This window comes from Lates calcarifer, linkage group LG24 (assembly GCF_001640805.2).
Source record: "Lates calcarifer isolate ASB-BC8 linkage group LG24, TLL_Latcal_v3, whole genome shotgun sequence".
Lineage (NCBI taxonomy): Eukaryota > Metazoa > Chordata > Actinopteri > Centropomidae > Lates > Lates calcarifer.
In genome coordinates, this window is record NC_066856.1 from 13,357,404 (window position 1) to 13,371,507 (window position 14,104).

The window sequence follows — 14,104 nt, forward strand, 5'->3', positions numbered from 1 at the left end:
GGACTCAGCTGGTGGTTGCACTTCAACACTGCACCTTGCATATTGTGACAAAATAATCTGTAATCTGTTTTGAGGAGAAAATCTAACTGACAGCGACTGCACTCACCAAATTCTTTAAGGGCAAAGTATTGCTCGCACTACAGCCCCACAAAGACCGCTTCAACATGCAGAGAAATCCAAAGCTTGACAGGCCTGCCAAGCTATGATTGGACAATCTCTGTTTGGCAGATGGGTTTAGCGAACGGTCAAATGTCGCCATGGGAATTCATCTCAATAAGCCACAACAGCAGTACAGCGCGGTAAGAACTACAGTGCTGAAATGCAACACAAAACAAAAAAAGAAAACAAATAAAGAAACAACAAGAAAACCCAAACAACTTGCTCCTTCTACTTTGTGTGAAGAGGCTCCGAAAACCACTAAGACCTCATTACATTGAGAGTGATTGTGTGCTGAACAGCAAGGTGTGCAAACAAGTAGATAAAACAAGTCAGGCTATGAATGTTAATGCCCATTAACACCTGCACTGCATCAGCACAGCAGGCTAAATTCTGTTTAGATGCCATGTTTCTTTGGGCTGAGATAGATAAATGGAAAATAGATTTTTTTTTTTTTCTTCTTTATCATCTCACACATTAACTAATCTTAGACGTAGCCTCACAGCGGTGAAATCTACCCTTAATTTTCTTTCCTTCACCCTTAGCTGTGAGACTTACCAAAGCTAATAAACAAAAGTGGTAAGAAAATGCAAAGCAACATTGACTTACTTACTGCATACTATCTTTGTGGGAAGTGGTGAAATCAATAAGCCTTAGTGTGAGAAGACTGCTGCAGGTTCTCTTGCTGGCAAAATAAAAAGCTTCTGTACACATTGCAGTTGGTCTATGTTGCTCAATCGACATCAAACGCTGGTTGCAAGACGGAGCTAAGGGCTTACAGATCTTCTTTGAGGCTGTTAGAGGCCACAAGGCTACAAAAGGTTTCTTCTTCTCTCTCAGACCTGGCAATGATTTCTACAAAGGTTGAAAACATTACCAATCTCCTCTCCACGGGTGATCAAATCACCACAATGGATGTGGTTCATCTTATGTGTATGTGTGTGTGTGTGTACCTGTGTATGGAAGAAAAGAAACAGTACATCTCTTTCCCTCCACTTTACAGGTCAAGTAAAGTTTTGACTTTGATCCAGCAGACATTTGCAGTCCCACACTACTGTATGATATCACCACCCAGACTGGATATAAGGTTGAGGGTATGGAACACACATGTGTATGTCTGCATGGGTTTATATGTGTATACCTTAGTGACTGTTTACTGCATTGCACCTGGGCAAACAAAAACAATGTTCGCCTGCATGCTCACTGTGTGTTTCACTGTGAAAATACAATAATAAAAAGTAAATTTATTGACTTACTCTTTCAAAATTGACAGATGAGACAGGATTTCTAGCACACTTGATTGATGTGGCCTATTTTTCATTTTCACACATGCTGGATGTGAAAGGTTAGACTGTGGTCTCATATTTTTCTTGAGATATGCATATGCAATATATATAAATCAGTTTTTTTTAAGGAGTATCTGTGCTTCTTCTCTTTTTTTGTGCACATATGACCTGGGATCTCCGTTCATTCCTGCTAGTATCTAGCCACACAGATATCTTTGGCTCTGTTTACTCTTCTGCTGCCACTAAAGTACAACAGCAGCAATTGTGTGGAGTCTCCAGAATGTTTCAGTTACTTGTAATAATCCACAGACATAGCTGAGGTCAGTTGGTAATAAACAAAACTAAACCCTTTTTATCTGCATTCTAATGGGGTTCTGGCAAAACCTTGTCAAATAAAACTGAAAACAGACACCACCATGTTTGTTTTGTTTTTTGAATTTAAGTGAACTGACCCTTTAATCTGAGGAACAAAAAGATAATTGAGCAGCACGATATAGAATAAACAAGATAATCAGCACTATGCTTTTCTGAGCGGAAGAAGTCAGTCTAGTGGAAAATAAAAATGTTCCCTGTAAAATACTGAATGACATAAAAAAAGTAGTAAATGCTCTGCCTTGCTGCTGACAGACATAAAAACACATACAAGATGTATTCAGATATTCTGTGGAGCCACTTTAACAGACACACTCACAGCAACTTTAACAAAACTCACCCGTATTAATAAATATTTAATTGAATGAATATTTGAAGCTTTAATATCTCAAAATGAAAGGCGCACACAGGAGAGCTGTAGCTGGCAGAGAAGCAGTGGCAGTGACAGAGAGGGTTTTCTCATTGTGAATGTGTGAACAGTGCATTTAAAGAAAAAAATCCCCAAGAGAATGATGCCGTAGAACATTTTAAAGACAGCCAGGGGCCAAAAAGCCATTGAGGGAACTAGTAATTTTTTTGTTTCCGGATTATGTAGAAATGGCTTTTAGGGATGTCAGGAGACGCTGAGAACCACTAACTTTAATGTCTCTTGCTGTTAAAATGACTCTTAAATGATAGATGACAGTCTCCCCTGACTGTCCTTGTCTGGCTGCAGCAAGGAAACATTTTAAAGAAAAACTGCAAATGATTGCTTTTGGTTTATTTGATGTGCATCATAAAATATATGAATGTCTACAAAAGCCATATCTTGACATGATAAAAGTCATATAAAAATGGGAAACTGATAGAAATAAAATGCTTTTGGCATTCCATTTCATTTTATGGAGGGGCATATTCACTCTCCAACACAGAGTGGTTTACACAAAGATGTTTCCAAATTTATACCAAGGAAGATAAGAAGCCAGGCAGTTTATCTTTACTGAATCAATAAATGACAGCTTACACAACATGTAATTTGAATTTAAGTCTTTATTCAAACACTCAGAAATGAAATAACTGCGTGGCATCTTATCAAAACATGTTAAATAACCTGACCAACAAACACATAGTGACAGAACATCTTTAAAGCATTTCGTATTTAACCAAACAGATCATTACACCTCGTCATAGATGCAGTACCACCTGATGCCTAATAGGCAAGTTTCTGCTCACTGTATTGGTTGTATTATGAAAACATATGCCTTCATGGATGGATTGATGTCCCCTGTTTCCACAAGACAGCTCCTTTGTCACAACCAAACTAATTAGGCTGACTGTCAGGGTCTCTCTGACAAATGGAGTGACTGTGTTGAGTTATAGCTCAGGACCCACCAAACACATTCTGGAGACAAATTCCTCTCGTGATGAGGTCTATTTGATCAAGGTAAACAAATTAACAAAGGCATTAAGTCTAGAGAAAGCCTCGTGTTGTTTGTCTCAGGCAGAGCTGTCAGTGAGGCCCTCACTGCTTGTTTGAAGAAGTTCAGCAACACAGAAAGAGTGTACTGACGTGAAAATGCTGCAATGGAGGCAACCAAGCATGGGATTCGAAGGTCATCTTAAAGTTACGTCAGATACTGTGGGTTTTGAGAGTGCATTTCTATGTACAGCTCTGCAAAAACCTTTCAAAATTACAATTCTTTAATGTGTAATTTCTGGCTTATCAAACTTTAATTTTATCTTGTTCTGCTATTTCCATGACAGAAAACATTTCATCCACTGGAATTTTACTTGTATATTTCCAAGCAATCACTGAATCCCAAAGTGACATCTCAAATGATGGATTCATGTGGACATTTCATGTAGAAAATGTAGCTAAATGCAATTAAATATCAGGAAAGTTCTGACTGTGAGATTGCTATGCTGAAAAGGCTTCTTCTCTTTCTTCATAAAAATGAATCTACTCATTCAGGAGTCCCTTGATCTTTTAAGGAAAAAGAGAGAACTGAGTGGATCTGACACTTGCCTTTGACTCCATAACAGAAAGCCATGACTCCACTGAGATTGCTATTGTATGGCTTAAGGTTGAATCCATCATTGGTGTACAGTGAGAATCAGGGATAAAGAGGACAGCTCCAATCTGTTCTTCACTTTAAAGGGTACCAGTTAGATCTGATAAAATTCTCCATACAGTATTAGGCAGTCACATGGTCTCTCAGAGGGATTGGCTAAATTTTAAGCTTAATCTCACAGAGGTGTGATACCAAAACCTAGTCAAGTGAAAGCTGATCTTCTGTTTGAGCATAGAAAAAATAAAGTATTCAATCTCTAATGATCAGCCTGAATTAAAACTCACAGAATATAAGACATAATAGGACTCACACTGTAAATCAGCAGCTAAAATGCACTGTTACATGCACATTTTTATATTAGTAAACTAGGGTATTGTTGTTCTTTTTGCTAATGCAAAACCAAGAAAGCAGTGCTGTGTGAAACATATGACACTAAACCATCTAGCAGGGCTTACGTCTCAATAGACAGAAAAACCATAGATAAAGTAGGGCTGTTAGCTGATAAAGTTGTAAAACAGGGTGCCTTACGCTAATGTTAGCTGAACAGTCAATTCTACAACATATTTTAGGATAGGTTACATGGGTTGCATTTGAATTGATAGAAATAAATTACATGCCAGCTCAAATTGGTCAAACCAGGGTTTTTTTGAAAAAATGACAGCTCTAATATCTGTAGTATCAGCTGTAGTATTCCTTGTGAGAGACAAAAACTTTAAATCCAGTGATTAAAGATAGTCATTTAAGGCTACATTTTTCCAGAATTAATTTTCCTCTTTTCAATTGTAGATAAAACAAACTAGATAACAAAGAGATTACTGATTGTGGATGTTCCTTTGATTTGGCTCCTTGGCAATAAACTGTGTTTTAGAGGATAATAATGCCATATGAGTAAAAGATCACTTTGTGCCTTTCCAAATGATCTACTTCTGTAAACCTTGATATTACCGAGGGTGAGAAATTACTAGCTCTTTTCTCACTCCTCTTTTTTAATAAAGTTCAATAAAGCTATCCATAAAAAGCAGCCTATGGAATTGGACAAGGGAGGACAGCATCACCATGGAAACAAATGGATTTTCTGGTGGAAAACAATGTGTTTTCACCCCAGCTAATGAGAACTCATATGTACCAATTGCTCTGGGATCATATGTGTGGACAGGAACAGAGGACGCCATTTCTTATGCTTTATATCTTCGTGTATCCACAGGGCATGCAAGAAATTGTGAAAAATGGCCAAACCCTAGCTTTGTCATCTTTTTTAAGAGGAATAGAAAGTCTGATTTGTTACTGTTTATATGATCAAAAATAAATATGGGCTACTTACTATTTATGAGAGTAAAAAAAATACATACATTAATATATTAAGTGCATAGAAGAATACTACAGAATTTGTAGTATTTCTACAAATTCATGCTGATTTCACACTGTTCATATAGTACAGTAGGTACGAGCTGAGTAGAACTCATTAAAAATGAATAACAACTTACAAGCATTTTGAATAAATGAGCAGAAACATAATGAATGACTGGGTCTGATGGCTCTCCTTTGTGGTGAGGGGCATTTCTATGGTATATTTTTGAAGGAATGTTTTAGAAGGAACAGTCACTGACAATCAACACAGAGTAATTACCTTTATCTTATTGAGACAAATTTCTGTCCTAATGGCAGTCGTCTCTTTCAGGATAACATTTCTCTGATGCACAGAGGACAAGAGATCAAATAGAGATCAATAGTTTGATAGTATAAAAATTGTGTAAATCATATACTGTGGCATTTACGGACCACAAGATCCAACCTCCACCGACACCTTTCCGAGGTCATAATTATGGGGGATGCACCTGCCAACCCAATCCCTAGCCCTGACCCAAACTCTGCCAGCAACCAGAAGTTTTGTAACTTTCTGAAACCAACAATGTGTTAAGGACGCTCATTTCACACAGTACAATGCACCACTTAGTTCTGTCACGGCTCATGTGTATAAATGAGGGCAATACTAGGACTGCCAAAATGTATGCCGTTATCCCCATCATCACATTTCACCCTTCCTTATAACAGCAGACTTTTCTCTACAACTTTGAGAAGACATTTTTCCCCATTATTATTAACACTTTGCTTCATCAAATGACATCAAATGACATGTTACGAACTAGTTCTTTCCAAGAAAAATGTAGCCTTCTGATAGCACTTCCAACACAATCATCAAAAGCCAAGCACATTGTCTTACTAACACGCTTTCTGGGGTTTTCTTTTAATCTGTACATGACTGGTGAGTATCAAGTATGGGATAGGGATATGGGATTTATTTATTGTTTACAATTTTGCACTAAAATTAAAAAATATATATCTTAATTGTGTTTATATGGTATGAAAATGAAGTGTTTCAATACTTTTGCTTAATATGCATTTTATCACAGTTCCTCTCAAATTCAAATTTAAATTCAAACATTCAAAGAGCTATTCTGAGCCTGCCAACACACAAACTAATAAAACATCAGGTAAAAAGCATCTGCCTATGTTTGGATATGCACATTTCCATCTGTGCTCAAACAGAATAATAACATTCATGTTTATATTCTTGTTTAAGAGCTGTGAAATCTGGGGCAACAAATCCGTGACTACGCAGAAGCGGCGTATTGCTGTGATGGTGATAACTAAATCGAACCCAAGAGAAACAGGCTTCATGTGTGTATGTGTATGTATGTGTATGTGTGTGTGTGTATGTGTGTGTGTGTGTGTGTGTGCGCATCTCTGTGCATGTTCTACATAACACACTGCAGCCTCATCCATCAACTGCAGCCATGACCCGCATGTGGAAAAGTTGTTAATTCTGCTAATGTCAGTGTAAGGCTGGCATCTCCCTCCTCCTTGTGGTATTTCTGCTGTGTTCACACACTTGTAGCTGATAGCAGAAGAGCTGCTGCTTCTTCATTACATCTGCTATTTCCAGTCATGCATTCACTTGAGAGCAGCACATACAAATTTAACGTGGACAATTAAACTTTACAAAACAAACTGTGTGTATATCTTAATGCCTCCCTGTGTATTTCATGTCATGATTGTTTTTTAATCCTCTGCCTACTCAATAAAAATGTGATGCTACATTGCGCATGACTTGCAGAGCCTTCATACTGTTTTCTGGGAAAAAAAACAAAAAAAAACATACAGACCTGTATTCACTGCTGGAACAAGTAGTGTGGCTACGTATGCATTTGACTGTACAGTATGCACAGTATAGTCACTTGCCACGTTCAGGCAGCATTAGCATCAAACTAGTGCCAGGGGCATCCACAGTGTCAGGTGATTTCAAGCAACTGATTCTACAGTTAATTACATGTCAGGAAACAGAGCTGACTTTAAGTGCACACAGCTAATGTGGTAATATGCTTTTAGCTGATGTAGTCTAAATACCTACTAAATGTACTTCACCAAACAATTCTATCAAAACTTTTATTAGACAATATGTGCTAAATAAAGATTAAATAATGTATTAACAAAGTGTCAGTGAAGCCTTGTGCCAAACAATAATTTCTGCTTTGCATATAATTCTGTAATGAAATAACTCCCCACAGCTCAGAAAATAATTAAGCTTGCAAAAAAATGTCAACAAAATTGCAAAAGAAAACAGACTTAGCTGTCTGTTTCTTTTGGGGAAACACTTTATGTAATGGGCTGACGACCAACTGAAGCCTTTTGATGAGATTACCTGGACTCCATCTCTAAGACTAATGCGAGGCTATCTGCTTAACTTCTGAGGGCAGAGGTCATAGGCTGGTTAAGGGAGGTGCTTGGGTAAAAACGATGAGGAAAAAGCTGGATGATTTGTGCCTCTCCTTCACTGCGGGTGGCACGTCACATTGAGGACATGTCAACAGACGCCTGACAGATCTGGGAGTGAGATCCAACTGAGCAAGAGAGGTGGGGTGGGGGAGTCTAACCCGCTGTCTTCTCGCATGAGCGCCGGCCGACGCATATCCAATGCGACATACATATACACAAGGCAAGTAATCACAAATACAGATACAACCCCATGGATACACACACTGCACACACATACTCACGCAGAGGCTAGAAGGCATAATTCCAGCTCTCCCTGCACACTGTGGAGATTTGAGCCTCAACCAAACATGCTGCCTGCACAGAGAGCAGGTGTCAGACCAGGTGAGTGCTGTGCACTGACGGTTAGCAACTAGCTCCCAGCTGACCTCACATCAAAACTTGGTGACATGAGAAGGCCCGAAAATTCCCAACTAAATGGAATCAGCAAGGCTTATGTCATCAGAATGGACTCAATTATGTCTCCTGTCAACCCAGGCTTACCCAACGTCTATCAAAGACTCAAGACTGAGGTAGGCTACTGTTGCTAAACTCAGATTACTGAGACTGTTTCCCTCAGCAGAATTCAGTGGCTGTTTTCCACTCCCAGAGACAGTCGCTGTGGTCAACATGTTATGTCATTCAGGGCAGATATTCAGCAACATCTATAATAAATAACATGGCATTAAAATGGAAGAGGAGATGAAGGAGAGGGAGAAAAAAAAGGGAAAAAAAGAAAGACATCAAGGCAGAGATAGGCATGATGGAGAAACTGACTAATGAACCACAAAGCTAGTGCAGCATAGTGATATTTTTTCAGATGCGTTTTAATATTTGCCCTAATTAACTCCTCTTTGTTTATGATTAACTCTAGCAGGCGAGAATGATGGAAGCCAATGTCCTAAAAACAAAATATCTCTCAGTTTGAGACTTGACATGTTATTTGTGTACCCAAGGCCAATTAAATCAATATTTCTGTCTGAAAGAATATGAATACACAAACCAGTTTTGCTTTTCAGGGCAATTCCACTATTAAGTTCAACAGTATTACATAATGCAACAATATACAGTATGTTCTGTTCTTTTCTTTTAAGGTCAGACTCTGAGTGCGATATAGAGACAGAAAATTAAATAACACTTAACAGGCTATTATAGACAATGAAATTATAGGCAGGTTTTCCATAGAGACTAAGGAGCACACAGGCCAAGTAAAAGTCGATGTTAGTCATATTTTCAAAGTGCTTACAACACTAGTAAGCAACTTGCAAATTTTTGAGAGCTTGTCTGAGAGGGGAGAAATAAGATGGGTTTGTCTCAATTGCAAGGTCAAATATTATGCATTTTTATGGATACTTGAACCGTGATATTGTCAAATTTTATAATTGTTTATTTATGCTAATAGAAAATGTGATTATTGAGTCTCATTTTTTTTACAGTGTGCTAGGAAGTACATTATACAAATTAAAATCCTTAGCTGCCCCAGCACAGTACGTGTTAGAATTAGAGACAAAGCATTGAGGGTGTTAAAGGTGATTTGCTGTTGAGTGTTTTATGAACAGCCAAATGAACTGTGAAATGTGCCGCTCATTGAGCAAGTTAAATTAGCTTCCCATTTCATAATTTGCTCAGGTTCACACAGATAACTGCCTCCAACTTACTGGCACACTGAGGTGACACACATTACATTAAATAACATTAACTTTTTGCACATTAGATGTTATCATGGGCAGTGCTCAAGATGGGAACACGGTCAAGGAGTCTCATTTCTGCAGAAAAGAGATATAATCTTAATTTAGTCTTTGAAAAGTAGAAAAAAGGATTTAATCAAAGTTTGAAAATGTGTTATTACGAATTAATGAAATGGGGATGCTCCAAGATAAGGGAGTTCCAGCTGAGTGTTTCACAGTGCTCTTTATTAAAACATATTAAGACCTCATTAATACCTTAATCATAAAAACATTCTGAAACACTGAACCATTTACAGAGTTGAACGCCTGGATGTATTAATAAATGCCTGTGATTACGACCACTTAAATATTAGTTCTTATGTTTACAATTTTTTAGCCCCAAACTGAGCTGATTTCTGGAAAATCCTGATTTCTCAAAATGCTTTTGCACCATTGATGCTTTACGATCATATCAAACTGTTACGCTGTACCGTCAGTTTTATAACTACTTTCATCTTTCATCTGCTGCAACCTACTTATGCCAGTGTGTATTCTTGATAAACCTCTTCTTTGCTTGCCTGCAGTGTTAGAAATGAAGAATTGAATCACAATACCTTCCCTCGAAGCTTCCTAGCTGAACAAATGTGTTGCTTGCATGCTGACTTCAGTAGATTAGCTCAGCCCGGGCTGCTTATTGTTAATCTGGGAGTATCAGTGAGAAGCACCTTTGAGTGAGTGTGGTATGAGGACAGGCTCTCACACATTTCCACACTGGCAGCAGTGTATGTAATGTCCAGCTGGATGTCCAGTCATTCACCATCCTTTGGTTGCAACCTCTGTTACACCCCAAAAGCAGTCCCCCTTCTTTCTCCTCTCGTCCGTCTCTATCTCACCCTATAACCTCTCCACTCTTTGATCATTCCTGTTCTATCATTTCCCCACCCAACCCCTGGGTGTCCGTTCTGTTCTGCTGTGATTGCCAGTATCAGCGCCATGGCTCTCCTCCCACTGGCCAAGATTGGCCTCATCTGATCGTCCCTAATTACGCACTCATTCGCTACCTAATCTCCACAAACACACTCCACACAAAACCAGCTTGATGTTGGAAGCCTGAAATGTTGTTTCCACCGGATAACATCTAGTTTTCAGTATTTGAAAAAAAATGTTAAATTGAAGAGTCTGGCTGCACTGCGGGAATTCTGTGATACAGCCTCAGCTATCAACCTGTTTATCCCGCTGCCTGCTGAATCCCTGAATCCTTCTCTCCCTCTCTGAGCTTCCCTGGGATACACAACACATTGGTTAAGAGTGTGTTTATAAAACCACATTACTTCTTTTCAAGTAGCCTTCGATGATGACCCAAGCCAGTGCAATGATACGTTTTCAAATAGTTAAGCTGTAAATCCAGCTTTTTGGCAGTGGCCCCAGGCCTTAGGGTTTCGGGGTTGGCTCATCTACAAGAGCTGAGCCACAGACAGGATCCCATGCATGATTATATATTAACCACTCATGGTAATGATGATGCACTATTTCCACTCTAGCTCAGCTGCAGTTGCTGCAATTATTATGAACACACTGTTTTATTATGAGAAAAAAGTCAAAAGTCTACAAAAGATTTGTAGACTCATGTTTTTCTGAATTATTTCCTGCCAGTGAAACAACTCTACACATTGCATTATAGAGTAAACAGGCACACAAATCACCCCACTGTCTAGAAAATTAACCTGGGAGCTTTAACACACTATATTATACCACCAGTTTAGATTAGATTGGATCAATTTTCATTTCATCATCAGTTAAAAAACAATAAATGAATGATGATTAAGAGATTCCAATCACAAACCAAGTACTATGTTGAATGTTATAGTGTTGGATGATATCTCAGTAGTAATATAAATAAGTCTAAATAAGTCTTTTAACAATATTTACTATTGACTTTATGGTATTTCAAAAATTCTAAAATTCCTAAAATTCATCATCTGAAACAAAAACTATTTCTTTGCTTTCTTTTCTTTGAATGAAAAACTTCTTTTCTCAACTAATGATTTTGATCCATGTAACCTGAAAAGACATTTATTTGTTCTTGCTCTTTTAAAATACAAAATATTAACGCTTGCTTTTGTATCAAAATATAAAATATCTTGAAGAAAAATCAATATATATAAATTTCAGTTTTGGTTCATGTTGTACAAATTGAGCAGCAGATTTCCAGCTACCATCTTTGTCTAGAACATTCATGAACAGGCTGGATCACTAGTGTATTACATGGTGTCCATCAGCAAGTAAAAGTAGTAAAATGAGGATTATGATGTCAGATTATAATGCTAGTATTATTGTTTGTATCTGTGTCCTGTGACAAAAATAACTAAAAATCCTTTTCCCTCCCTCCTGTTTGCCGTCTGCACAACACTGCTAGAGTGCTTTGACTTATGCCTGACAGAGTCAACATGTTCAGCACTTTTACTCTCTATTAAGCACTTTTTAACACACTTTTTAAAACTGTTTCTCTCACCCCCGCCATCTGCTCTGTCACCAGTTATCATTACACAAACAGGGGAAAAAACATTTTCATCAAAACAGCCTCTGTGAAGCCTCCCTTACATTTTGTCTGGTCTCATCTCTGCATCTTTCCATCATCCCCCCTTTTTCCCTGCCATTTGCCCCCCTGTCACTCTCTGCTCAGTGACTGTGTCTCTTTCTGTCTCGTTTCGGCTGCCATCGATAGTGGGCTGTCAACCTTGACAGATGTGTTTCCACTAAGCGTGAACTAAAAGGTTACAGATGGTGCACAGAGGGATGCATTTAAGGTCAAAGGTGAATTGTGAGTGTGCAGGTGTGAAAACTGAGGCAGCCCTAAACAGAGTTGATATTATAGTATGCGTCAAGCTTTTTCTTTATGTAGTGCTTTATGTCAGTGAGACCTACTTTATAGGTGCTTACTGACCTGTGTATCAATAAAAGTTGCATCCAGAGCTACTTATAACAGCACTGTGGACAGTATAATGAGCCAGTGGGGGACAAGCAAGCAGCAAGTGTAACTCACCTTCTTTATTGTCTCATCTTCGGCATCTTTTCTCTCCTGTGATTAATTCCAGACTCCTCGGCCTCCGTGCATGCACATTTCTCCGCCTTGAAGTGGATAAAGACAGAGTCGGTGGTTGAGAATTCATCACAACATATCAAAAGGCTTCTTTGGTGCCCTGGTGGCTAATGTGCTGGTCCATGTGCCATGTGCTCATGCTGTGCTGTTGCTCCCTGCTCTTCTTCCAGACTCATTTCAATGTTGCAATTACTAGTGAAATGTTGGGGGTGACTGGGGGTGCGATGGTGGAGGGATGGTGGACAGCACAATTCTTTGGATGAGGGAAAAAAAAGAAATGTACAAACCCCTTCCTGCTTTTAAGTAGACCCCAGAAGAAAATGGCAAACTTTGATCTTCATTGATCAGAGTGGTTGGATTAAAAGACATTAAAATGTCTGTGTGCATTATCAGCTGAGTGTAGTTTTGTTTAGCTGTAAAATCACAGCACCAACATGTTGGTTTTAATCCTAAACCCTGTCCTTTGGGGAGCAACATCTCAGGGAAACAGCATGAACAGAGGGAGGGCACATATGCAGAATTCATTGCCGGCAAGAAAAAAGAAAAGATAAGGGGAGGAAATTCATTTTAAGCCTATTTGCCCTTCTTTAAATCTAGCATATTAAGTCCTTGAAATGTTTTGAGGGAGGGTGAAACCAGTCTTTGTCTCAGGGCTATGACTCACTCTACAATAAAGAAGATCACAGTCACTTCGCTCAGATTTCATACAGCATATGGACGTGGTCTGTCGTGTTGTTGAGGATTTTTTTTCCTTGTGTGAAAAAGCTTATGTAAGAAACATCCAGCTCTAAGACACATCTTACACTTATCCCTCGTAATAACCTATCAAACTGGATTTGTTAGTGTGCTTTTGAGTATAAACTAACTCTTTGCAAATTAGTTTTCTAGAAAGCATCACTTTCCTGGTATCACATAAAGGTAATGAAGAAGAGGTGGCTGGCAGTTCAGTGTGGGGGCACAGAACAGATGGTGGTCTGTCCGACTCTCGCCAGGTGGGACTTGGTTGGGACAGGTTGCGTGCACGCGCGCACACACACACGCACACACGCACGCACGCACACACACACACACACACACACACACACACACATATACACAGGTCAGAGGGAGGGCACTAATATTTCAGGGGAGCTTCAGGTCCTTTTCATATGACAAGGATACAGGGGTACCAATAAAACAAGTATAAAGTACAAGTACACCCAAAGTTACTGTAGAATCATAACAAATCACAGAAGTAACCACATAACTCTTTTTGTTCTGAAATCTGCTGTTATTAACTTGAAGCTCCTTTTAAACAAGTTTGTGCAGGTGTATTTTTAGTTTTATGCATTGGTTACTCTATTATTTTAAAAAGGCTTTCCAAAGTTACTCTCTAACTTGGTTTTATGAGGTTTCAACTGTCAAGAAAATCAGCATTTGGAATAAAACAGGATTAATCAGGCTTCTCCTCTTCGCCTCTTTATGTGCTGCTCTGAGACTGGTGTTAAAGAAGGTGAACAAGACATGATGTACAATCTAAAGTTTTGAAACACACAATTAATGATATTAGCGATCATGCTACACAGCTAGCTTAAAAATGTTTATTCAACAGCTCATGCTAATGTTTGCTTTATTATTAATAACTGAAAGTTACTTTCAGAATTTTAGAGATGATAGCAATGA

The 14,104-nt window shown here is 38.6% G+C and overlaps 2 protein-coding genes across 3 annotated transcripts in view; one reads left to right on the forward strand and one right to left on the reverse strand.

Annotated features, from left to right (window-relative positions):
• Nucleotides 1–14,104, forward strand: part of insig1 (insulin induced gene 1) — a 255,924-nt gene that overhangs the window by 141,685 nt on the left and 100,135 nt on the right. The window lies entirely within an intron of this gene.
• The window catches only part of dlgap1b (discs, large (Drosophila) homolog-associated protein 1b), an 86,995-nt gene that overhangs the window by 44,318 nt on the left and 28,573 nt on the right, over nucleotides 1–14,104 (reverse strand). The window contains 1 exon segment of the mRNA XM_018695334.2: nucleotides 12,386–12,471. The gene's annotated coding sequence lies outside the window, so the exon portion shown is untranslated.